Source organism: Caretta caretta, chromosome 2 (genome assembly GCF_965140235.1).
Source record: "Caretta caretta isolate rCarCar2 chromosome 2, rCarCar1.hap1, whole genome shotgun sequence".
Lineage (NCBI taxonomy): Eukaryota > Metazoa > Chordata > Testudines > Cheloniidae > Caretta > Caretta caretta.
In genome coordinates, this window is record NC_134207.1 from 193381394 (window position 1) to 193409279 (window position 27886).

Consider the following 27886-nt stretch of genomic DNA (forward strand, 5'->3'; position numbering starts at 1 on the left):
AGGTGCCACAAGTACTCCTTAGATTTTCAATGTCCTCCCAACACAGGGAACCTCCCCAATCCCCCATAATTTAATGGAATTTTGGCATTTGTCAAACTCAATGTCACTTTAAGATATAACCCCAAGGTTAAAGGTTTACAACGAGAACCCTGATCCATTAAAGCACTTCAGCACAAGCTTAATTATAAGCACACAGTCCCACAGAAGCCAACTCTTATGCTTAAAATGGAGCACAAGCTAAAGGACTTCACTGAATTGGAGCCAGAAACAGTATGACAGTGTGATTCTCACCGTGCCATGAGCTGCGTGTAGACAGATCTTTGTGTGTAGGGCATGTCTACACTGCAGCAGCGAGGTGATATTCCCAGCTGAGGTAAACAGACTCATGCTAGCTCAGCTCAGGCTAGTGTGCTAAAAACAGCAGTGTAAATACTGCAGCACTGGCAGCAGCTCAAGCAAGCCACCATAGCTTGGACCGAGGGTTGGGCAGACTTAGACTAGGGCTGCCAACCCTCCAGGACAATCCTGGAGACTCCAGGAATTAAAGATGAATTTCCAATGAAAGATTACGTCAGAGTGAAACCTCCAGGAATATGTCCAACCAGAACTGGCAACCCTAACTCGGGCTTGAGCAGCTACCCCAAGCCGTTCCTTGTGCTGCAGCGTCCACTCTGCTCTTTTTAGTGCACTAGCTTGAGTTGTGCAAGTCTGTCTACCTGCACTAGGACTCACACCTCCCAGCAGCTATGTAAACATAACAAGAAAGTCCCACTGAAGTGAACGGGGCTCTGCATGGACACGGGGGGGGGGGTCCACCCAGGATCAGGGCCTTGTTAACTGAATTAAACCTAATTTGATTTTAAAGCCCCTGTAATAGTAACTATTTGTCTGTCACTAGTGTGATATAAAACAAACTGTTGCAGCCCCAGACTGCAGTTAAATAAGCTGCCCACTGCACACCAGCCCTGAGCCAGGCGAATGCTAGTCAAACCTCATTGAGAGATCAATAAATATTTAATTCACATTGTAAAGTTTCAACCTTTAAACACAGCACCACGTAAAGAAAACAATTAACCTTTTGGAATCCCCCAAAAACACATAAACAGACTGGCAGAGAGGTTTGAATAGCTTTCTTTAGGCCAAGGGAGGGCAAGCAGCAAGGAAAAAAGTGTTGTTTATGGAATCTTTGCCTTGTACATAGATATTGCAGGAGAACCTGCGTCACTCCCAATTACAACATTTATTATTTATGGACCTAGAAGCACACTCCAGAAGAAAATTGTTCTTCCTGCAGTGTTTTAAAATGAAAAGCACTTTTCCATTTAAAAAGGGAACACACAAACAAACATGTCAAACTACTAGAAGCTTCATTGTATCCAGTGTTGTTGTAGCCATGTCGGTCCCTGGATATTAGAGAGACAAGGCGGGTGAGGTAATATCTTTTATTAGACCAAGAGCTCTGCGTAAGCTCCAAAGCTGGTCTCTCACCCCAACAGAAGTTGGTCCAATAAAAGATATTACCTCACCCACCATCTCTCTCTAGACACTTCCTTGTCTTGTTGACAAATGTCAGGTTTCAGACAGGGCGACAGTGGTACTTGGTGTACTGAAACCAGGGCTCCAGACAACCTAGTTTCACAGAAGTTAACAGCAAAACTCCCATTGACTTCAACAGGGCCAGGCTTTCAACCACAAACTGAAGATTCCAAAGGGGAAAGTATTTTGATGGGGGAATAGTATTTTCTCCCAAGAGACTTCAAATGAAAAATTCCACTTTGATCACCTTCTCCAAATGGACCTCAAATGTGTGCATGGTAAGGGAGTGCGCTGGCCAAAACAGCTAAAATATAAATGAATACTTACACTGTACGTATTTATTTTATACTGATATATGTTTATTCTCAAAAAAACACACACACACACACACACGTAGTCACCTACATACACGCACCAATGTAAATATGCACATGCTTTGTGTTATCTATCCATATTACATAACACATCTGCTGAGGAGAAGTATACTAGCTATCTGAATTTTCCACATTTTAAATCTCTTCACACCCTGCTCGGAGTTGCATTGACTGTACTGAAGTGTGACACTGGCTCTGGTCCTACCATTAGCTGCATGCAGGAGGACTGCTGCACCGACGAAGAGTCCCACAGATTTCAGTGGGGCTCCATATAGATGCAGCAACCCACCTGCCTATAATATATTGCAAGATTGGGGCCATGGTGAGAAGAGTGATACAGAGGGGTTCATATTTATTCTCTCAGTAGCTTCCAAATCATGTTTGCTCATTTTACAAATTGAGAGATGGTTTTTGCATCCATGCTTCTAACTGAACCTGAGATCAGGAAGTCAGGCGGTGTTCACTTTTGTCCACATTTCATCACCGGTAGTAACAATTCTGCGGCAAGTATTTAACAGATTTTTTGGCTGGCGCACAAGACAGGACAGGATCCAGCTCGCTCTTCCATAGCTGCATAGGCCATACACTGCTAACCGTAATAAAAACTGGCATGGCAATAAAGGAAGTAGACATAACTGAGCCACATGGGGTTAGAAAAAGATTCACTTGGTCAATTCTCAGACCTCAGTTCCAATATTAGGCCTTCATCTGTGTGACATCACAAGAGGAACATGTTCCCATTTTGCAGATGAGGAAACTGAAGCACAGAGAAGTGAAATAAACCTGCTCAGGCCACACCAATGTAGGACCAGAACCCGCATCTCCTGAATTGAAGTCCGGTGCCTTATCCGCCAAGCGACACTCACAAAGGAATTCTCCCAGGTAACTCTCACCAAGTCACTGCATACACCAAGACTGAATCTGGCCCCATGGACCAACCAAGATGCTGGAGCCAGTAGAGAGAGAGTACATCTTAAATGTGCCAAAGACTGAAGTGACAGGGAGGATTAATCGATTGTTACAACCTGGAAGATGCTGAGAAAAGAAACTCCCCCAGCACATGCCCCAAAACACTCTGCAACTGGAGTGGTGGAATGAGAGCCCTACAGCATCATCAAGGTAGTAGCTCAGAAGAAGCCTGCACTAGCTGTGGAGGTTTTGAAAAAGGTAAAGCCTCATCAAGAGTCATTCTCAGGATATTAAAATACATATATATCCCTAATGACACTATATGGAAAGAATAATCGCAGAAAGTGCAAAGATGAAATCTAGCATAGGATCATGAAAACGAGGCAGTTCAAGCACAAAAAAAAAAATGAAGACTCTCCTATAAATGTGAATATCTGAGGTGGAATGGGGGGCATTCTACTGTCTTCACTGGCTTATGCATTCTCTTATAAGTGGACCATAATAGTCTTAGTACAAATTATAACATGCCTCTGTTTCCCAGCAAGATTATAATGGGATTGTTTTTAGCATCTGGCTTCTCATTAAGCTTCTGTTTTCCATTATGTTCAGAGGCTACATGCTTTCCCACTCCCCCTAAACAAAACAAAACCCACGAAACAAAGTCCTAGTACTTCAAACATTTTGAAAAGTGTGGAAATAGCTTTCAGGAGGAGGCAGTGGTGGCAGCTGCAACGTATGGAAAGCCCAATCAAAAAATAGTATTTCCAGGCAAACCAGGAGTATACATCTGTTAAGTCGCTCTACAAAAAATACTTGCAGGTGACTAGCACAGCATCACAATGGACACCATCATTTCAGGCCATGTAAAAGCAAAGACTGACTATACTGTATCAGAGGTGTGTTTCACTTCCTTTATGAACTGGAAAGGGGCTGCTGGCCGTATATGACTAACTGCTCTCTCTGCTAGAGAATCTCTTATAGAGACGCAGTCACCATAAACTGCCATCCATATGGTATTAGTACAACATTTAAAAAAAAATCTGGGTCTTACAACCTTGCCCCTTGTGTGGCCGTTGACACTTGTGTAGCATGAGTGTAATACACTAGTATTCTGGTTTGGTGGCATTATGCTCATTTTGCACAGGTCTATTATGCAAGGTGGAAAGCAGAGAATTTGAGCCCTTATGTTTGGCCACAAAATATCTACAGTTAAAAAGAATTAACTCAGGCCTTGGGTCAAAGGACCAAATAGGCTAAGGAAATGTCTGAAACGGTTCCTATAAAGTATTCTGTACAGCACATAACTGCTGTGGTCTGATGTACCACGTGGAAAAGAACAATGCCTACCTTGGCTCTTATCTGATTACAGAAGCATCAGAGGGCCCAGCAGAGCAACACCACCACATGGCTGCAGGCCACGCATTTTCTGTTTCAAATATTGCTCTGAGGGCTCCTGCTGCCATTGACAGGGGAAAAGAAGGAAACAATATGAATCATATTTCTCAACTTCAATGTGACCTGCTCCACACAATGGTGAGAAGCGTGATGAATACACTGAATTATTTGTACGCCATTCTGAATGCATTAGGTGTCATATGCAAGAATTACAGTTCAATAGCCAGCAAGAAACCTTTCACACCCTTGACAGCCAGAAAATTGTAAGGAATGGTGATTAGACCTATACGTATTCATCAAGGCAGAGCAACAAAGGAAACCATTTTTAAAGGTTTCTTCTTTTATTTATTCAATTTGTAATTAGAGCCTGTGGATCAGAGCACAAAAGAAATTCACAAAGCCTTAGGCAAATATTACCTTAAGCAAGATTAAACTGAGGTCAGATCATCAATAATATTATTGTAGGTGTCAGTGTACCTCGCAACTCCTCCAGAGTTGATTTGCCAATGCACAGGACACAGTCCTACGAGAATGACCATGTTACTAAATGCAGAGGCAAGTTAGCCCTAAAGTATATTTCATTTAATACAATGGCTTCATGTGTCAGATGGCTGACCCATTATTAACGTCTTGCAGAATAGTCAGAGCGTTCCACCTGGAGTGGGATGCAGAAGAGTTGGCTCCTGTCCCACACACACACACACAATTTCTAGACTGGGCAAAGTTACATAAACGCACCAAATTAAAAAAGGAAACTCTTTAAGGACAGAAATAGATTCTTGTGATCTTAGAGAAAAGACAGCATTTAAAAAAATAAATAAATAAGTGTATGGCCCAGACTGTCCCAGCATGCAGTAAGAGTTGTGGGAGGGGACCTTTTTAAAAGGAAACTCCATGAGGAAATTCCCCTGGAACATCCTTGCAGGAGGGAGATGGAGTTGTTCCCTGTGGAAAATCCATACTCAAACTTGGCAGATGCCAGGGATTCACAGGAGGCCAAGCCCATCTGTGCTCAGACCCTGTACCTCCACCCCTGTACCTCTGGCTCCCAGTGCCACCACCCCTAACTCCTCTTGTCCAGTGGAGGTCCACTAGCAGGGACCCCTCTGACCTTACCTTACCCTGGGTGCCCCTGAGGCACAGATACCAGCTGGACAACTTCCACGGGGTCAATGAAGGAAACAATAGGTGTCTTCCCTAGCCAGCTCCATCCTGCCCTGGCCCACCCAAACTTTACCGTTTCCTTGGCAGGCCCTGAGCATCACAGTGTGCCCTCTGAAGGGTTCTGGAGGGTGGGATTGTGGTGGCAGTCAACACTCTTTCCACGCAGGGGATTTGGGTGTCACAAGTGGAGGACTTCTCCATGTACCTCTCTCAGTGTGCACAATCTGGCCCTATATTAACAGGGAACATATCTACAAAGAATAAACCCCACAAGTTATAGGTCCGGCACAGAACAAAGCAAATGTAATTTTACAAAGCGATACAGGATATACTATGCCCATTATCATTGTACCTGGGTGCCCATATGAGAAATACACTAAAATAAAAACCCTCATCACTATGGCCCTGATTCAGAAAAGCACTTAAGCACATGCTTAAGTCCCCCTGATGTCACTGGCACTTAGGCACATGTCCAAAGTTAAGTAGGTGTTCAAGCGCTTTCCTGAATAGGGGCTCAACTTTGTTAACCCTCATGCCAAATTTTGCAATTAAGAAAGGAAAAGATGGCTCTTACGTTTTGTGCACCGAGAGATGATTAATTGGTGCCTTTTATAAAAGTCTAAAGAAATAAAATAAACAACTTGCCAGAGGTGACATGGGGAGGTGGGGGAGCATGCGGGGTCAAATACTCTCTCCCCCCTGCCCCCCCCCCCCGGATTTGCTGTTGGGCTTGAGCATGCTCAGTAACACTGCTGAAGCTGGCTGCCCTCACTCTGCCCCCCCCCCCCCATAATATTGGCAGCACAAGTCTTCACTACAACTTGCTCTCCAGATTTACTTGTAGACATCATGGCACAGAACTATATTTGTATATAGAGGACTGTTACTATCCTGGGATCCCAGGTGTGATGTAGCCTCATATATGCGCTGTACCAGATAGAGAATGGGGAGAACAGTTGCATTTTCTATTAACTCTCAGCTCTCTGCATGAACGTGAGTAATAGCTTAAGAAGCAAAGAACAAAATAGTCAGATGCAAGGAGTAGGGACAAGAACAAACCATTGAAAAGTGACCAGCATCATCAGGACTGGGGAAAAAAAAAAACCAAACCACCCCACACTCACTCTTCTGCAATACGAAGGCTTTCACACAATAGTATTTAGTGCTGAATAAAGGACTGCCTAACCACTCAGGAACGACAGCCGGTATCTCTCTGTAACAAAGGGCAGTTATGTGGAGGTGCGTTGAAGGCATGTGGTGTAGGTTCAGATCTTTTCCCCAGGTGTTCCTTTCCAAAGTCTCAGCAGAGCACAAAAGGAAATTATGAGGAAAATTGATCCTAATGCGGCTTTTATTTTATTTAGGTTTTGGTTCTCCCTCCCTCCCACTGTGAAAGATGCAGGAGAAAATGATACCAATCATAACAGCAAGATTTCTGGGCCAAATCTGATTTATCTCAAACAAACAAATAAATATAATTTTTCAAAGTGGACATCTCCCTGCATTGGCAATGCTACAGAATGCAATCAGTGACACAGACTGTTGTGTGGAAGACCCAGCTCCACAGACTCTTCTGTGGAAAAGACCCAGGACTGACGGTCATGTGCCTGGTATGGTGACCCTTGGGTAAGTGCTGGAGAAATCTAAAATAGCCTTTGTAGTTTTGTGCCCAGTTTTTTTAAGCCATGACATTCCTGCTCTTTTTTCATTCTGCACAGACTTTGAACTCCTACTTGTTGCCACTACAGTTGACAACCAGTTTGCAGTCAGTTTTTAATTGGCGATGATGGCAAGTATCAATATACTTACCCAGAGACAGGGTGCATCAGGCAGGAGGGCTATTCCACCACCTGCCTTTAGGCAGCCTTCTTACTATCATCTGGGACATCACGCGTATCACACAGACATTGCAGGGGTGGGCTTAAGGATGAGTGTCAAAGCAAAGATCTGGCAGGAGCAACCAGCAAACACACAGATGGAGTGAAAACTGATTCACAGCCGACACATTTTCCTGAGCATGGAAAGCCTCAGCTGTGACTGTTCTGTAGAATGGTTTGCAGTTAAAATGGAACTGAGATTGGAATCCCGAGGATGAGACCTTTAGGAAATGCTGCAAGCCCTCCTTTTGGATAAAACTTTTCCACCATAACCAGAAAGTCATTCATAGCATCAACCTTTCCCTCACAAAGACAAAGAACCCCCTTCCTCCAAAACCAAGCAGAGCTTTCTAGAGCCCCAAAAGGGAGAAGAGACAGAGACTCCAAGAAGTCCACGAGACACTCTGCAATTGCCGTTCTATACAGAAGGTGCTCCACTGTTACAAGAGATAGGCAGCAGTACAAAACCCAGAGGAAGATCGATAGCTTAAAATAAAGCATGGGTTAAAGGGCTTAAATCAAATAGGGCCTAAGTGCCCAATTCTGCAACCCTTATGCGAAGTAGGAGTAACCCTCAAAACATCCCCTTTGAATAGGGTGTCCATATATCCCGTTTTGGCCGGGACAGTCCCTTTTTCAAGCCCTGTCCCAACTTTTTTGGCAAAAGGGGGCACTGGTCCCATTTGCTCTTGCCAACTTGATCAGCTGGCAAGAGGAAACAGAACAAATGTCCACTATTGTCAAAAAAAAGGGGAGGGGGGGAGTGCGGTGCAGAGGAATTTGTGGGAAGGGGCGAGTGGAGATGCCAGCCCCTTGTGAGGGAGAGGAAGGGGGGGGGCTGGCAAGTAGGGTTGCAGCAAACAGCAACAGCCCCTTGTGGGGGGGCAGGTGAGGTTCCTGCAATCCCAGCCTCTTGTGGGGTGGGACAGGGTGCCAGCAACCTGAGCTTTATGCATGCTGAACTCATGCAAAGAACCAAGAAACCCTTGTTTATCATCAAAATGCCCCCCAGGCCCTTTCACTCTTAAAAGGCATCGAACAACTAAAGAGGCAGCACTCAGCTGAACTCCTCCTCACAGTCAACACTGTCACTGACTATCTATATCTCTTTTTAAATTTCACATGACACAGCCAAGGGCTGGGGGAGAGGAAGACACTTCCACGTGTGTTTTGAAAGGATGAGCCAAAATATTGTATGACAGAACCAAGATCATCAACTGATTACAAAATCAAGCTTATACATAGTTTCATGGCTGTACAAGCAAATAAGGTTCTGAATGTGTGAGAGAGAGTCAAATAATATTCAAAGCCATAACCGGGCAAAAAATAAAGTTAGCAAGAACATTTCAGCATTTCAACATTCAGGGAGAATCTTTAAAAAGGAAGAGTAAAAATTGCAGAACACTTGACTTTTCCTCTTGTAAACTGTTTTTTTTTTTTTTTTTTTTTTTTTTTTTTAAAAAGGGAGACCTTGTGGTTGAGACAGATTGTTAAACTTCATTTTCTACTCTGAGGGCCAGTGGGGATTTCGGGCATAAAAAAGGGAGATGAGACTGAAATAAAGCGGTCGAGAAAGAAAAGCACAGGAAAAGAGGAGAAAGCAAGAGAGAAGTACAACCCACACCCAAACACCCAGTGTATGGAGGAAAGGTGAACATGTAATATCCAAAAACAGAAAGTCAGAGAAAAGAAGCAAATTGATACAGGAGCTGAAAAATATATAAAGGGCTCCATTGCAGATAAGATTCTCCTGTCACCTCAGTTTTACAAAAATGTAACCACATTCATTTCAATTGAACTACTTCTGATTTACACCACAAGATCACAATCTCCCTTCCACAATCTGAAAGAGTCTCTCTCTTCATGCACTGACATTCTTCTCTAAATTAGGATGTAAGTCTACATCAAACAGAAACAAGTACAACTTCACACCAGCCTGATTACAGTGAAAGGTAACTAGTCACTGAGTATCAGCATCAGAAAGCAAAGAATACACTGTCTCAGACAAAAAAAAAAAAAAAAAAGCAAATACTGGGCAACTGGAATCTGAATGCCATTGGACTGACCCGTTCCAGAATATGAAATGGACAGAGATATTGGTGGTCTAACTTAGCTGAAGGGGACGCTGACCTAAGATTCTGAGTGGACAGCCAAACCTCATTTCCTATGACAAGGTTGGGGGTGACCTGGTGGAACGGTCACCAGGGTGCTCATAAGCCTCCTTAGCAGATGTCAGCTGTACCAGACACTTCACAGGGATGTCAGAGTGAAACTGAGAATGAAACCTGTAGTTGGCAAAGAAGGGGCTTTGTAGGGTGGAGATGTGTGCGGTATTATTATACACAAGTTCTGCACAGGGAAGCGGGGAATACCCAGTTTTCTTGGTCCTCACTGCTTTTTGAACTGAAGAACTGCTCAAGGATCTGGCTGACCTGTTCCATTTGCCCATTGGTGTGCAGATGATATGAAGACGAGATGAGGGATTCTATGTCCAAAACCTTAGAAACTCCTGCCAGAAACTGGTACATATCAGAGCATAGCTTCAGGATTGGAAGCCTAATCTGTCCCTCCAGGATATAAATACAGCCTTTATGGTAGAGGACGTTATCCTGTAATCTGAACTTGGTGACAGGTTGGACACTGACACCATCCAAAGCCTGGAGGATCTGAGAAGCAACCAGGTCACCAGGCAACAAGAAACGCATGGAAGACATCAGGTTGCCATCTATTGCCCCGTTAACAAAATTGGCTGTATTAACCCTAATATTGGACCATAAATCACCCAACTATTTCCATATTGGGGTCTTGGAGACACCGCTCACATATTTCAAAACTAGAAGATACCCCACATGGGATGCATTTAAAACAGATTTTATTGTAACCAGTGAATATAAAAAGGCAAACACAGTAAAGTGGCAGTATAATGGCCTACTACTTTGAACAAATGGAGCAAACAGATGATATATTCTGAACATACAAAGTGTTCATGCTTTGTGCTGTTTTGGTGTGTTTTTCTGTCCTCTTCTCGGGTACAGATGAAATATATTCCCCATTTGTTAATACCAAAGCACACAAGACGCTGCTTCCCCAGAAGCCAAAGCAAGACTGCAATGTTCCTTTCTTGAACAAGTGGTTTCACCATTTCTGTATCCAGATCCCTAAGAAACATCTTTCCCTTACTCTGTTATGCCATGTGTGATTCAACAAAATCCAAATAATATATGCATTCAAACAGGCAATCTGCATGTGCAATGCAACAGCGAGTCTTTGCCCCAGCAACATCTGTCAAGCATGGGCCTTGCCAGAAAATGTATCTGACAATTGTGGTTTCCCCAGAAATTCTTCCTAGCACATGTAGGCTTCCAGGAAAATCCATTTGACAGTGTTATCTTCAAAGAAACTCAATTTTCTGGACAATTGTGATGATACATGAGACAAACATTATCTGGGGTCTCACATCTTTTAAAAAAGAAAAGCCACTGAAACTATGATGATAAAAACAATGCTGAAAGAGTCATACAATCATACCATAACTGCTGCCTCAAAATAAAGACATGCCTGATACTGAAATACCTGCATAATTAATTTGGGACCTAACTGACCTCAATACCTTTTGAGTGATGTTTTTCGCTACCCTAAAACCACAACAGGTATGCGGAGAAACACAATGCTAGCAGGCTGTCCTCCTCATCATTTGAGGATACTTAAAGAACGAAGAGGTAGTGGTTTGCCTATCATGTTTTATTTAAATTGTTATATGTGTTTGGGTCTAAGAGACCCCCCCAAAGACTTTGAAAGTGGAGTACTCTCATTTTTTCCCATTGAACAACATTGAGGGGGGGGTCTAACTAACCCCATTATCTTTTCAGTAACTTTTTTTGCAACACAAACACCACAACAGGTAGGATGAGAGAACCAATGAAGAAAGATTGACTTCATCATAATATGAGAATACTTAATGTATGAAGCACAGGTTTGACATGAACATTTTTATTTACGTTTTTGTGCGTGTTCAGGTCAGATAACCCTCCTAATATTTTGGAGTCTAAAAACTGTGGAAGAAGTTCCCCTGCCAGAGCCATGGTACTCAACCTTATGGGACAGGACATCAGCCTTTCCGTTTCTTATCCCTGGGCGATAGATAACTACAAAATTGCCTCGGCAAAGAAAAGGGACCAGCAGATCTGACGTTGGTTAATATGCCTGGCTGCATATAAAGGACCTGGACTGGAATGTCTGGCCTCATCTACGACAGTGGTTTTCAAACTGTGGGTCGCGACCCAGTACTGGGTCACGGAATGTAAGGCACTGGGTCGCAGCGGCTCTGGTCAGCACCATCGACTGGACCATTAAAAGTCCCATCAGCTGTGCTGCCCAGCTACGGCAGGCTAGTTCCTACCTGTTCTGACACTGTGCTGCACCCCTGAAGCGGCCAGCAGCAGGTCCGGCTCCTAGGAAAAGGGGCCACAGGGTTCCCAGCCAATGGGAGCTGGGGTGGGGGTGGCAGTGCCCGCAGGCGAGGGCTGCGCGGAGCTGCTTGTGCGCCTCTGCCTAGGAGTCAGACCCGCTGCTGGCCGCTCCCAGGGCGCAGCGTGGTGTCAGAACAGGTAGGAACTAGCCTGCCTTAGCATCCCCACTGCACCACTGACCAGGAGCCGCCCAAGGTAAGCCTGCACCCCAATTCCCTGCCCCAGCCCTGAGCCCCCCGAACCCAGAGCCCCTTCCTGCATACCAAACCCCTACCCCAGCCCAGAGCCCCCCCACACCCTGAACCCCTCATTTCCAGCCTCACCCTGCAGCCCGCATCCCAACCCTCTGCTCCAGCCCTGAGCTCCTCCCACACCCCAAACTTCTCATCCCCAGCTCCAATGGGTTGCGGGCATCAATAATTTTCTTCAACTGGGTCGCCAGAAAAAAAGTTTGAAAACCACTGATCTAAGAGATGGTGCAATTCCTCAAAGGCTGCCTCTATGGCTAACAGGTCCTTGTCTCATATCATAGTTCCTCTCTGCCTGGACTAGCTTACATAAGTAGAAGGCACAAGGGTGCAGTTAGCCATGGGGCCCTAGTGACTGGGACAACACTATGCCCATAGGAAAAGTTTGATGCATCTGTCTCTACTATACATGGTTTTGTGGGGTCTGGATGGGTGTCATGGTGACTCTCTCTGAGTTACCTGAAGGTGGACTGGGCTTTTGGGGACCAGGTGAATGCAGAAGAGTGGTTATAGGGACAACTAAGCTAGAAAAACCCTTGATAAATTGCTTATAAAAATTGGCAAAGCCCATGATTTGCTGTACCCCATGGACGCCTTTCGGGGTATCCTCGTTAGATACGACCGCCACGTTGCACAGATCCATGGTTAGCCCTTTCGGAGACATACATACCCACGGAATTCAATTGTACCTCAGTCAAACTCGCACTTCTCAAACTTATACAGATGGTTCTGATAGAGTCTCTCTAGGATGCTGTGTACAGGACGATCATGAAGATCCTGGTCTTCCGAAAAGATGAGGATACCATCAAGGTAGAGGACTACAAAATGGTCTAGCATGTCCCTGAAGATATTGATAAAGTGCTGGAAGGTCACCAGACCATCTCTCAGGCCAATCAACATAACTAGATATTGTCATGTAAAGCCTCTGCTCAATCCAGCGGAATGTGATTGTAACGTTTGTAACTTTTCAGTCATTGCGAGTATGATCATTAAGTACTGTAACCTTTTGCAAACTTTGTAACTTTAGTTATTGTTCCTTTTAAGCTTTGTAACCTTTTCAGTTACCACTTGTATAAACCTCCAAGCTTTGCCAAACCCCATCACGCAATCAGAGAGAGTGTGGTGGTGGGGGGGACGGGGGGGGGACTGGGCGGAGAGGAACTGCAAGGAGAATAGAGACAGGTGAGTCTGATGTAATCTGCCCTGAGAAGGCAAACATGGGGTGCTGTAAAGAAAAGAACCTCCTGGTACGCATGAAAGAAACGAGGCCTGGGAATGCTTCTCTGTGACAGACACAGAAGGGAAACTCAGTGCATGTCACAGGAACCGCCCATTTCCAAAAAACGGAAAAAGACATGCACACAAGCCTCCTGCTTCTTGATCTGCTTGCCAGTCCGGATCTGTGACTGCAGGCAGACACACCAGATCTACTATGCTTCGGCTTCCTCTGCTGTCTCCAGTAACTCTCCACCTGTGTGAGTGTGGGTGCATGAGGGTATGAATGCGATGAATGAGTGCGTGCATGAATAAGCCCCATCCCTTTTCTGTTTGATCCAACAGAGGCATTTAATAAAAACAATATAAGTGTAACCCTGGGTTGGTTTCTAGGGAAACTGAGGTAACAGATATTAGAAATGTCCATATTGGGTACAGAAGGCAGTCTTCCACTTTCCTAATCTACACCAGATTATAAACTTTAGGGAGGTCTAACTTCATGAAGAGGTTGGCAGAGTGAAGTAGTTCAAACAGTTTGCTGATAAGGGGTAGGCAATACTGGTTCTGGATGGTAACCTTGTTTAACACCCTGTAATCCACACAGAGCCACAGAGATCTGATGGATGAAATGCTTCTGAAGGTTCTCTTGAAGGTAGTTCTAGAGCGCCTATACTCAGAGAGGGAGTAGATGCCACCAAAATGGATCTTGGCTCCCGGCTGAAGGTCATCTGCATTCTTCTTATTGAGCATATCCACAAATCCTTGGTATTTAGCAGGTATCACAGAAGTAGTAGGAGGTGACACAGGGGATTCTGAGATTCCCTGCGACCTAACAGCCTCAGACTCGCATTCTCTGAGGAGGCAGACTAAACTGCAGCGGACTTTTGGCCCATGGCTGGGCTTTGGGAGACGAGATTGCCCACAGTGCAGGGAGTTGAAGTGTACTGTGTGTGCCTGCCAACGGACATGCAAACTGCGACTAGCAAGCCAGCTAGCCTACACTGAGGATAACCAGAGAGGATTGGGCTTGGATGAGCCCAAACCGGAGGGTGTTTTGATGACCCTGGAGGACGGTGACCTCCAAGGGGGGCAGTCTGGTGGGGCCCAACAAGAGAAGTGACCCATCAACAATGTCCACCAAGTCTAGAGAGCTTTTTCGCTGGATGGCAATCATGTGCACTTGCACAAACTCCAAGTCCATGAAATTAGTGGAGGCACCCAAAACCACCAGCGCTTCCAGGTGGACCTGAGACATGTGGGGTGTCGAAGGGAAAGTCAGAGATGTGTTAGGTTCTGGGTAACCATCGCCAGAGTACCAGCAAACACATCTCACAATTGGATCCTGCTGTTAGAAGGATACCAACCCAGCCCGGTCCCCTCTAATGGGCCTGGGACTTGATGTTTTCCCAGCCGAGACACAGGTCAAGCCATTGCAAGACAGCTTGATGCAAAGTGTCCAGGTTCTCCACAGTACAGGCATAAATCTGCCCTTCGGCATCAATTTTTCTCAGCATCAGAAAGCCAGGGCTGATTTACATGGGCTCCGTCTAGGGGGCAAAGCCAGCAGTTGGTGAGCTGGGATCTAAGAAACCAGCAAGGCACAGGAGGCTAAGTTTCGCTCTCAGCGGAACACTTCAATCTCCCTGGTCACTCAACAACAGACCTGAAAGTGGCAATTCTTCAACAACAACAACAACAACAAATCCTCAAAAACAGACTCCAATGTGAAACTGCAGAACTGGAATTAATTTGCAAACTGGACACCAACAGATTAGGCCTGAATAAAGACTGGGAATGGTTGGGTCATTATAAAACCTAAACCTAATTTCCCCCTACTGTTACCCACACCTTTTTGTCAACTGTCTGAAATGGGCCACTCTCATTACCACTTCAAAAATTATTTTTCCTCCCTTGGTATCCTGCTGTCAATTGAATTGTCTCGTTAGACTGACCTCACACTTGGTAAGGCAATTCACATCTTTTCATGTATTTATACCTACTCCTGTATTTTCCACTCCAGGCATCTGATGAAGTGGGTTCTAGCCCACGAAAGCTTATGCCCAAATAAATTCATTAGTCTCTAAGGTGCCACAAGGACTTCTTGTTGTTTCCGTCAGACAGTTATTGATCAGTTCAATTAGATCATCCAGGCCAGGCTGAGACACCCCCTGCACCAGCTAGTCTTTGATTGCTTCATTGAGTCCGAGCCAGAAGTCATAATGCTGCGCAGCCTCCTTCCACCCAGTGTCTGCTACCAGATGTAGAAACTCTGCAGTGAATTTGGCAATGGATAGGAGTGCCCCTGCCATGATGCTTCAAGCACAGCCTCTGTTATGTATGTGCAGTCCAGGTCAAAGATTATCACCAGAGTTGCACAAAGTTTTCAAACAGGCTCAGGAGCAGGTTAGATTTCTCCAGCAGGGAGCCTTGACCAGGGCCTTCCCAGTCAGCAAGATGATGGTAAGTCCTTCCTAGTTGGGTTTGGTTGGAGGGGAATGCTTGTGGTTGCAAGAGAAACAGAAGCCGACCCTGATGCAGGACTCCACAAAATTTGCCATGGTCACCGTTGAACTTATCTGGCAGTGGACTCTTTGGTTCGGCGTTGGAGCTTCAGGGCAGCAACGTGACCCTGCAAGTTCTGTACAGCACACACTATCTGACAGAGAGGTTTGTTTTGGTGGAACCTGGGATGGCAGAGAACAGGACTCCTTTTCTCCTGATGGATTTTTGTTGGCAGGTTGCGTAAACTGTTAGGGATAGGGACATGGGTGTTCAGGCCTACCGGTCAGAGCCGGAGTCAGTAGCCAGGTGCCAGAACCAAGAGTCACACCCGGAGTCAGAGCTCAGGGTCAGAACCAGAGAGTCAGACACCAGATCCTGGAGCCAAAGTCAGGAATCAGAGCGGAGGTCACCTGGAGTGAGGCAAGGCTGGAGTGGGACTGGGACCAGGACCAAGACAGGAGCACAGCTGGGCTGGGAACAAGCAGGGGCGGGAACTATCATAGATGTAGGCAAATACTTTGAGCAGCCAGTACTGTGCTGCTGATCTTAAGAGCAGGTCTGCTACTCCTCTCAGCCAATCAGGTAGTTCAAATGGAGCCCAGCTGTGCTTGTTAGACTGCCTGCGGGTTAAGCTAGCAGGTAAGCACACTAGCTGCCGGTCCTTACTCCCAACACACCCTCACTCTGCAGATGCTATTCTAGCCTGTTGCTAAAGTATTGGTTTGCATGCCTCTCCTCTTCCCTTTGACCACTCAGGCCCTGATCCAGCAAAGCACTTACACATGTGCTTAATTTTACATATGTGAGTTGTCCCATTCAATGTCAATGGGGCTACACTTGTGTTTAAAATTAAGTACAAAATTAAATGCTTTTCTGGATCAGTGCTTTAAACCATAAATTCTTCAGGACATGAATGTGTGTTTTTACATGTCTGTAAACTGTCTAGGACACAATTTTTCATCCTTAATGTGATGAAGTACAGCACTGCCATACTAGCCCCCTTTGCTGCTACACTGTGGAGAAATCAAGAAGTAGGTTTCACAGCATCATGACTGAAGGAATCAGCATCTACCTTTTTATTTATTTATTTTTGACAGTCTAATTGCAGAACACCATCATCAATTCTGGGGAACAGAAATGGGAAGATGCACATAACAAAAAGACACACAACTTAGAAATACCGTACTAATGCAGAAGAAAAATCCAAGCTATAGATACTCTGTGAAATGAGTGGTCATTATTAAATGTGATATAGAAAGAACAGACCAGATTAAATCCATGTGATTCTATAAATTTGATCCAGTATGTCTACAGAACACATGGTGTCCAGAGTTAAATCCTACATTAACTTTATACCTGTCTGTCTTAGTAAATCTGTACTAGACATGCTAGCTATATAGTAAATACACTATAAATAGGACACACATTATAAACTTCATGTAGGTATCAACGTGCCAAGATTTTATGCCAACAGAGGTGATTGCTAGTGGCCAATAAAATACAACAGTACCCTATTTCACAAATTTCTAAAAAATATATATGCTGTGTATCCATTCAGCTAAATGAACGCTAATAAATCATGTTCTGCCTCCAACCAGACATCTCAAGTAACCTCCACCCACTCACCTCCTCTCCTGTCATGAAGAAAATCAAGAGGAAGCACCACAGAATGTCAATCACACTGCAGATCCCTCCAGCACATGCCACTACCTATAATAAAGAAGGTAACGTGTCAAGGTAGTGATCACCCTCTACCACTAGATGTTTAAAATCATCTCAGCTGCAACAGATACTGTGGCCTGTTAAGTGGAGTCTGCATATGGAGAGCTCATGCCAGAACCTGCCCTTCCCAGATAGCGTTACAGTGGACTGCATCTTTATCCCGCCTCATTCCTTTGCTGGCCTTGTTCCTATGGGATTCTATGCCTCCCAAATAGCATTGCCTCCCGTGCCTGGATAGGCAATATGCGATCTTGCCCTAGCTTCCTAGCTCTGGCAAGATTTAATTTATTGATCTATTTATGAACTGAAAGCCAACTTGACCTTCCTCCAGGGAAAATACACAAGTAGCAGACAGGAAACATGGCAAGGTCACATTCATAGAACTTCCTTCAAATCATTTGCTGAAGGTGCTAGTTTTTGCACCCAACCAAAACAGGAAAAGGGGCCATGCTCTCAGTCCAGCACAAGCCAACACCATCTACCAAGAGACCTTATGCCTTTATGATGGTTCTTGTCTTCCTCAGCCCCAAAGGTAGTGTGGTCCTGGAGCCCAGGCCTATACCTGAATGGACTCCAGCCCTCCCTCACCATTATTTTACACCCATAATCCCTATGGATTTCTAGAGGGGCAGTCCCCAAAACAGTGGCTGCCTCTGGATATCTTCATTTGCATCCACAAAGCCTCAACAGAACGTTTCCCCAGTTTTTGGGACCAGCAAGGACCTTGCAGCTGTGCCATCCCTGCTGACATGAGTTTAGGGGCAGAGGGAAGTATGTGACTCTGTATTTTCCTTAGAACAATGATCCATCAAGTCTAATATCTTGACTCTGATGGTAGCCAATACCCAAGGAACCACAGAGAAGCTCTCTTCATTCACCTAAGAAAGGACCAGTTTGCTTCCAAAATATGCAGGCAGCTCACAATCATTCATAAAGTACATTTGTATCATCTGAAATCACCAGAATATAAACAATAGCTTCTTTAATATGAATAAAGAGCACCTATAACTTGAATTTTTCTTTTGCACGATACATTCTAGAGTGGTAGTAGTGAGTTCATAATTAAGGTTGTTCCCAGCTTTGCATTACAAGTCAGACTTTGGCCCTCCTGCCTCCAATATCATAAAAACGGTTTAAGATCGAACAAGCGATAGGCCCAGACTTGATCTGCACAACCAAATGTTAGAGGTTCAGGCATGAAAGAGTTTAAAATCTGGACTTGAGCCTGGATCTGAATTTGCAACTCAGGCCCATCTCAATTTGTGCCCCCATCCGCCACCTCAACACATAAGCTTATTATACTCTCTACCAAGAGTTATATAAAGCAAAAAGCATTAAAGTTTAAACATAATTACTTCCTTGTTGACCTCATCAATAAAAGACAAAGAACAGTAATAGGTTTTGGAATTTATCTAGTTATTGTGGCATAATTGCTACATAAAACTTCAGTTTATGGCGCAGAAAACATCCAACGAAAAAAAATTAACTTGTCTGCAGCATGTTTAGCTTCTTCAGGTTTACAAAGCACAGCCTTAGCTTTGTGAATGCATTAAGACTTATACTATATATTTCTGCATAGCTACAAAACTTGCTTTAATTATTTGGTTATTAAGCTAGCAAGAAGAATATCTAAGGGGCCAATCACTTTTGTACATATAATCCTGTTTTATGAATTGGTATTACAACTATTCTTTAGAATCTGTATTATAGTAGCACCTTGAGGCTCCCTTTCTGCAAGGTCTTTTTCCCCCCTCTCTTTTTTTGCCAGCTTTACAATCTAAATAGACAAAGGGAGTATTATTGTAACCATTTTTGAAATGGAGAACTAAGGCACAGAAATATTAAGTGACTTGCCCAAGATCAAAAAAGTAAGTTTGTGACAGAGCCAGGAATTGAACCCAGGTCTTCTAAGCACCACTCCAGTTCCTTAACCATAAGAGCATCCTTATTCTTAAATTTTAGCAATTCTACCTGCTGCATACAAGAACAACACACCTGCTCACCATCTTAAAACAAGAAAAAGGCTACTTTGAGCACCCAATTTCAAGCACCACCAATAAAATCCTGTAAATAAAAGTATGTTTTTAAGGCCGACTGCCCCGATATCAGATCGGGATCAGTTCAGAGTTGTCAAAAGCGGTTACAAATGAAAAAAATTACTTGAACATACAATACAGCCTGACAGACAATAAATCAAAGAGTGAAAGTGACATCTGCAAATTCTGCCAGAGGGCACTGGGTGGTGTCCATCCCATTTTCAAAATTTTTGCAGAGGAAAAAAAATTAAATCAGAATCACTTTGTTTTCCTCTTTACCTGATCCATGATAGAATAAGAGAGACTCATGCTAACTTCTGCTCCTCCCCCACCAACACAATCTGTACCTCTTAATGACTAGGTGCATTTCCTCCTGCTATCCCAAGAAAAGGAAGTTACATAAAGAAAATCGCCACACTACTTAAGAGACGCTAGCAACAACGGGATGTTAGCTTTATCCCACCTAGCCACAGGTTTCTTACTGCTCTTGACCACAGCTCTACAGCCAGCTCTGAGCAGCCAGACTCCTGCACCCACATGGAGTGCCATCAGGGCCTATCATTAGGGATCCATGCATGTGCTGGGGCCAACCACACAGAACTCATTGCAGTGTGCAGGCCTGAGGTGTCAGGTCCAGAGGTAGCTCTGCGGTTCTGGATATGTTCGTACACATGCATTGTATTAAAGCTGCCACTATTTTCCATACGAATATCGCCAGCAGGCTCCAACAGCAATTCAGAAGGACTGCAACACATTGCTGTGTCAACAGCAACGCAGGCTTCTGTAACAGGTTAATGCTACATTGGCCATGACTCAGGCTACAATTTTGGCACAGATGTCACAGTGTTCATGGTAATCATGTACTCGTATTTGAATAAAGTCCATGATAAATCCACCCTGTGCTCAACCCGCAGTAGCGGCTCTTCTCCCGTGAGGTTGGTCCCGGCACCCTGCTCCAGGCACTGTGACTTGGCATATGTGGTTCCAAGGCCACTTAGGTCTGCCCTATCCACCCTTCATAGATGAAGCTGGGGGGCAGACTCGCCAAACCTCAGTGGCACTGCGACCATGTGTGCACTAAATGTAATGCCAAGAGTGGGGAGCTGGTACCAGCCCTGCACAAACTGGAGCTGCTGCTGTGGAGTGATCTCACGGTGAACCTTCCCCCCTGCCCCACCCACAAAAAAAAACTGCTCCTGAGTTTTTTTTTCCCCCTGAACCTCTGCTGTGAAATTTACTTAAAAAAAAAAAAGTGCACTAAAATCATAGCCTGAGCAGTGCCAAAATCTCACATCAACAGCAAGATTAATGTAACCCTGTTGCCTTCCATGGCTGCACCCAGATAAAACTGACTGGAGCTTCGCTAACAATTCTGTTGATGGTGCGAAAGGAGGAACAGAATCCAGCTACCACCCTCAGTTGTGTTGGCTCTGCAAGGCTAATAGGAGTAAAGAGTATTTTATTCACGAAAGCAAACAGATATCGTCGACTACACACAGCGAGCAGAACCGATGAATAAGGTGGTACCATTTTAGCAATCACTTTTCAGAACAGAACTGCACTTTAAAGTTCTAAGAAGGCTTTTGAAAGCAACACTGACTATGAAATAAATACAGTTTTGAGGTGGGGGGAGGTTTATTACCTACATACAAATTGTGACAAAGTTCCTCCTCTGCCTTGGTGGGTCCTGCCCTTATTGGCAGATTTGCTTGCCTCAGAGATTCACAGCAGCCCTCAATTTGGACACTTTTGCTAGTGGCTCAAACCTGCCGTTCACTCAGCTAACCTCATCACTGGCCAGCATTGGAAAAAGGAAGAACAACAATCCCCGCAACCTCTGCTGATCCACCATGTGGGTCAGGGAACAGCCCAGAGACCTTCCCCTCTGGTGGAACCCACAGTCCAGGTCAACTCCTCCTGTGTCTGACCAGGAGTTGGGAGGTTTGGGGGGAACCCGGGCCCACCCTCTACTCCAGGTTTCAGCCCAGGGCCCTGTGGACTGCAGTTGTCTGGAGTACCTCCTGGAACATCTGTGCGACAGCAACTCCCTGGGCTACTTCCCCATGGCCTCCTCCAACACCTTCTTTATCCTCACCACAGGATCTTCCTCCTGGTACCTGATAATGCTTGTACTACTCAGTTCTCCAGCAGTATGCCTTCTCATTCTCAACTCATAGTGCTTCTTGCTCCAAGCTCCTCACATGCATGCCACAAACTGAAATGAGGTCCTTTTTAAACTCAGGTGCCCTGATTAGCCAGCCTCCCCTAATTGATTCTAGCAGCTTCTTAATTGGCTCCAGATGTCCTAATTAGCCTGCCTGCATTTGTTCCAGCAAGTTCCTTCTTGTTCTGGAACTGCCCCGTTACCTTACCCAGGGAAAATGGACCTGCTTAATCTGGGACTAATATATCTGCCTTCTAACACTCTTACCTGGCAGGGGAGACACCATGATCATGAAGGTGGTTTTCCCAGGGTGAGGCTCAACCATTGCACTGCAGGTGTGTTGACCCCTGCGATTTCCCCAAATGCGGGAAACTTGACTGTATAATTTGTGGTAGTGGGGGACTGCATTCATGCTCAAAAAACACTCTCCTGTAGCCATCTGGCCTGACCCTGTCACAAAATGTACAAATTTCACTCCAAAACTTAGAACCTGAACCATGCAAGTCAACAGCAAATCTCCCACGGAATTTTCAGCATCTGGCTTGAGCATGTCTATGCATTATAAATAGATAGCTATTTTCTTCTTTTTCTAAAGTGTTCCTTCAGTTGTAAAGGCTGCTACTGCTGTTAAGTAAAGTGCACCCATTTCACAAGTAAAGAGGGAGATAAAAAGGTCTCTCCTGTGAAGTACTGCATTGCATTCATGTGAGAGAACAGGCTTCTTTAAGAGGAGAGAGAGAATGGATGGGATGACTCCCGAGATTAGTAATTCAAAGAGTCTTTTAGTATGTGAAATGAGCTGACTGTCAAGGTCCAATCCCCAGAGTGCCCTATCACAATTGGCACCCTTAGCAGCAGGCTCAGAGGCGGAAGACTGAATGGTCCCAAGTTCTGTGTTCCATGTGGCCCATTTATGCCACTCTGGCAACATAAAGGGCCTGTAAACGCAGCACAAACAGGTTATGGGAACTAGCCTTAATTTTAAAGAAAGTCCTCAGATAGCCCTGTGCCCTCCCTCTGCTCCCCCGCCTTACTCTCTCTGGTGTAGATAGTGGGGTGTGGCTAGAACCATCTCTGGCTATTCTCAGATGTGGAATGGACTGTCGGGGGATGCTGCAGCAAAGCACAGATTAGAGCAGCTCTGAGACTGCTCTAATTTACACCTGGGAAATGAGAAAGTAAAAAGATCAAAGGTGGCTTAAAGATGCATTTGCTGCCAAACTCTTCCTGCATCTAGTATAGATCAAGGAGAATCTGGCCAGAGGCTAAAATACTCAGTGGTCCCTCCAGATCACGGAAGATACATATTAAAGGAATACTGTCAATTTAAAAATCATGTATTATAAACAGATAGAATTCTGTACTGTTGTAACAACCTTTGGTGATTGAAAGTGAAAGAATTTTAAAATCCAATTTGCTTATTAGTTTTTTTCTCTCTTCATTGCATCCATTTCCTTTGTAGAACAAATCAATGAAGTCCGTTTCACTTTGGGATGCTTCATGTTGCATTTATAGGGTTTCAAACAATGCAGATAAATGTTAACATGTTTAAAATCAACTGTTTCCACTGGAATTTTAACAATAATTGTGGCAACATTAATCTAGAGCTTTCAGGTTAGAAAAATCTTGGTTTGGCCCAAAAATTAAATCCTTGGTCAAATTTAAAACTAAGTCTCATTAATGAAGTGAAATGGGAAACTTTCCACTGCTCTTTTTCCCTGTAGAAAGAACATATAAATACAAGACATTCTTCAAATAAATTAAGAGTTTGACCTAAAACTGTTAAAAGCTATTGAATTTAATAACTAGGACAAAAATGTATCATTAGCCTACCTGTTGTCTGTAAGTGATATCAAAGCTTTTCTTATGTAACAGTACCTATAAATGAGATTCCTACAATATGCAGATGCAAGGACAGAGTTATACCTTCCACCTTTCATTTCACAACATCCCTGTTAATGCCCTAATCCTGTAAAAACACACACATGCTTAATGCATGTGAGTATTGCCACTGGACTCAACAGAATTACTCATGCTAAAAGCTAAGCATGTGTATGTGTCTTTGTGGGATCGGGGCTTAGACAAGATTCTGATAGTTATTTTGTGACTTCTCTGTTACATGATTTCTGCCCAATATATCTTTAGTGTAGTCAAAAAAAAAAGGGACAAGATTCTGAGCTAGAGAAGCACCAGCAGGTATCACTATGAAAGTAGAATGGTTCATTTAAACAGGGCTGATGGAGAAACTATTGAAGAAATCCTCCAAAAACATCACAGAATAGACCCTGATGTCTGTGGCAGTGACTATTCAGTACTACTCAGAGAGTAATTATGAAAGTGAAGCCAGTCTGACACAGGATTGTGCACTGTCTAATAACTCGCTTTGAAAACTCCAGGTGTAAGCTCACCCACGCTGATTTCAAGGCTCTGGTGTTTATCCACTCTCAGTGGTATCCACTCTGTCTGATGAGCAATTTTTATGTTTTCTATGAAGTTCAGCTCACCTGTAGCATCTGATTTTGAAACAGATTTAGGCTCCAAAAACACTCACATGCCTCATGTTAGGAAACCATTTTAGATACAACCATTGAAGTCAATGGAGCTACGACATTTTACAGCAGCTGAGGATCTGCCCCATGGGTTTTAAAAGCAGTTTCTGCAAACACTTAGGTTGGTTGGTGTGGCTAGGGCATAACTTTGTTATAAATATTTGTGAAAATGCTGAGTCTAGTTTGCTGCCACTGAGAACAAATGTATGCCCTGGCTACATCAACCAGCATAACTGTTTCAGAAAGCTTAAAAAAAAACCCAATAGTTTCATATTGGTGGGGGTTGCAAATGGGGGGGTGGAGGGCGTAGGGGGCGCAGCCTGCTACAATCTAATTCGCAGCTGGGCCAATAGAATCACAAGAAACTCAAGGTCAAAAGTGAGTTGACAGGTCAGACAATTTAATTGGAAAAAACACTTCGATTTCGTTACCCAACTCATTTAGTACTGTTATTTAACAGCGAATGACTGTAGATAATTAGTCCCGAAACATTAAACAGGAAACTAGATTGTATGTCCATGGCATACTTTACAAGTATTGGAGGTTGAACTCTGGCCCCAATGATGGCTAATTAAAGCAAGCACTGGGGTATCCAAGTAGAACTGCCACCCTGAAGGTATAAACCCATCAGATTTGCTTTTGCAGCAATAAATAATGAGGCTGGTTTCCGACATACAAAAAATATTGCTACTGTATGCCAATGAAAATGATGGCGAGGATACTAAGAAATCTTGCAAACAATATGTTTAACTTGAAGCATAAGAGTAGCCCCATTGACATCAACGACACTACTCACACCAGCCTAGGCATGTACATAAGTGTTTACAGTTTGGAGCTAATCTTGTGTAACTCACTGGTGAGTGCATGTTACAGGTCCCCACAATGCTTGATCCACAGAGAAACTGAGCTATTTCAGCCCCTGCTAGAGAGCCCTGACTCTACAGTGCAACTGTAGCAGCTCACGCTTTTAGCTCTGCAGTCTCCCAGGTCAATTGCTAGTGTGTTGGTTGGGGGGTATTGCACTTTTGCACCACTGAAGTCAATGGGAGCTTTACCAGTGACTTCAATGGGCACAGGTTGAAACCCTGATTTCCAAACATACCAAGATCGGGTAGAAATGTAAAATAGCATCCTGCAATCTTAAAATTAGAGCACATATCTAAATGTTCTCTCCCATCACTTTACTAATAGATAAATGCCAACTACTGTACATTATGTTGTCAATAGTAATCTCACTGTGGTATTTAATATTCTAACATTATCCCTTGCTATTATCAGATGCTCAGATACTGCAGTTACGGGCAGCAGTGTACGAAACTAGATAACAAATGTGTATTTTGTCTTTTGGCAATTGCTGCCTTTTTAATGGCAGCCATTATATATTAATAGAACAATGTAAATACGAGTGGAGTAGTGTGTGTTAACTGAAGTGGGGGGAGAAGGTAGTGAATTTAGTGTTCATGTAAGGTACCAGACAGATAACCCTGGATTTGATTCTCCAGGATTATCAAACAAACAGGTACACAAGAGGCAGCAGCAATACGAACTTTGCCATAATGTTTAGTCATCATACATCACCTGTGATACAGAAAGCCACCCCACTAAAGTGATGGGATAATTCAGCCTCCATAACCATGAAGGGCCTGATTTACAAAGATATTTAGACACCTAAAGACACAGATAGGCATCTAATGGAATTTTCTAAAGCACCTAGGTACTTAACTCCAATTCCGATAGAGCAGAGACTTTAACCTGGGTCTCTGAAATCCCAGGCAACTTCCCTAATCACCAGTCTGCAGAGTCAGTCTCTTTCTACCTCAGTGCCTATATAGTTACTTATATAAAGAGAGTGTGACTGATGGTTAGGGCACTTGCTGAGGATGTGGGACTTGAACTTGGGACCTGAACTTGGAGCCTTCCACATCCCCTATGAGTGCTGTAACCCTAATGCTGTTGGCTAATCAGGTCTCTTACCCACACCCTAGGAATTCCATCCAAGACCTGAAAACTTTCCCAACAAACACTTCATTGAGTGACCTATTTTAATGGGGGAGAGGGGGACATTTCACTGAAATATTCCCAACCAGCTTTACAAACAACCCTCAATGTCATTTTTGTTTAATACCAACCTTTCATCCAGGGAGTCAAAGGAGAAAGGTTTAAGGAGGCACTAGTGGTTCAAGGACTGGGCCTTGCTCTGTTCAGTGCTGGCTTTCTTCCACTACCCCCCAAAGTTTAAAAAAAATCTCAAAATTAATGGCCCTATGAACAGACACAGAGAGCTGTCCATGTGGATCGGCTTAAAGGCGTGGCACCATTGCGGGGCAAGGGACTTAAATTTTTAGGACATAAACATTGCAATAGGGAACTAAGCAATGGTTTGGTATCATAATGTAATCAACTTCTCCTGCCTCATGACCAGCTCAGGAGCAGTGCTTGAATTCTGAAAATTTGTCCCAGTTTTAAAGTGCTTTCAAGAGGGAAAGCACTAAGTTGTGACAGACATATGTGACAGTGATAAGAAAGGGAATAACAGCAATACCTAACTCTTAGATAGCACTTAGCTTCTCTGTAAAGCACTTTGAAATTTAAAAGATGACTAGTATCATTATTCCCAATGTACAGATGGGGACAAATCACCCATACCTAATCTCCATATCCCGGGAAGTTTCCAGTCCCCCCCCCCCCTTTCGAATTTCTTTCCATTTTTCCTCTCAAATTATATAGGTTTCAGAGTAGCAGCCGTGTTAGTCTGTATTCGCAAAAAGAAAAGGAGGACTTGTGGCACCTTAGAGACTAACCCATTTATTTGAGCACAAGGTGCCACAAGTCCTCCTTTTCTTTTTGCGAATTATATACGCTGCCTATACTTCGGAAGCTCCTTGCAGTTGCAAGAAACAGCAACCGAAGCCCGACACTGCCCCCCAAACCTGGCCGATATTTGAGATCCTGGTTTCCCAGTCCCAGCCTAGCACACAGAGCATGCCTCCGTGTCCACACAGCAGAGAACGGCGGGGCCGCTGCGCTCCCTCGAAAACAAGCCCAGGTCTGAAACAAGCGCCGCCCGCTGGTCTGTGCCCCGCCGCACACCGCGCTGGCCGGGTCTCACGCCCAACGCCTCACCTGCCGCCCGTCGCCGCGGCTGGTCCTAGGACTCCGCAGCAGCCGCAGCTCCCTGCCTGGGCTCCTCCCCCTCGTGCCGCCGCTTCGCAGGGTCTCCGCGTTCTGTCTCCGCCCACCCGTGGAACCTCACAACTTCACCCCTCCCCAGGCGCGCGCCGCAGCGAGCACGAGCTCCTCCGGCCCGGCCAGCTGCTCTCGCAAAGTGGGTTTAAAAGGGCAGCAGCAAGCGCGCCCAGCCCTGCGCTTGCTCTCTTGTTTATGTCCAGTCCCGGAGCGCCCAGCGCCGCTCTCAGACAAGCGCTTGCTCATGCTCAGTGCCTGCATGGTCACTTTCTGTCTGGCAGCCCCTGAACTGCCTAAATGCATTGTGGGGATTGTAGTGTTGTAATATAGTCCTACTTTACTTTGGGTTTTCCTGGAAGTGTCTCTGTGTGTAGGGGAGTAGGGAGAAGAGGAGGGGGAATAATCTTCTGTTTCTTATCAGAGGGGTAGGCGTGTTAGTCTGGCTCTGTAAAAGCCGCAAAGAGGCCTGTGGCACCTTACAGACTAACAGAAAGCTTATGCTCCAATACGCCTGTTAGTCTATAAGGTGCCACAGGACTC

At 44.5% G+C, this 27886-nt stretch overlaps 1 protein-coding gene and 1 pseudogene across 4 annotated transcripts in view; one reads left to right on the forward strand and one right to left on the reverse strand.

The window, feature by feature from the left end:
- POMGNT2 (protein O-linked mannose N-acetylglucosaminyltransferase 2 (beta 1,4-)) overlaps positions 1 to 27590 on the reverse strand; it is a 41674-nt gene extending 14084 nt beyond the window's left edge. For 2 of the 4 annotated variants that reach the window (XM_048838707.2, XM_048838703.2), the window contains exons 1-2: positions 27284 to 27590; positions 17316 to 17399 (exon numbers count right to left, since the gene is read on the reverse strand). The gene's annotated coding sequence lies outside the window, so the exon portion shown is untranslated. The remainder of the gene's footprint in view (positions 1 to 17315; positions 17400 to 27283) is intronic. The other 2 variants (XM_048838702.2, XM_048838704.2) reach the window with 1 other exon arrangement.
- LOC125633144 (U1 spliceosomal RNA) lies at positions 21871 to 22043 on the forward strand (annotated as a pseudogene).
- Positions 27591 to 27886: the final 296 nt, after the last annotated feature.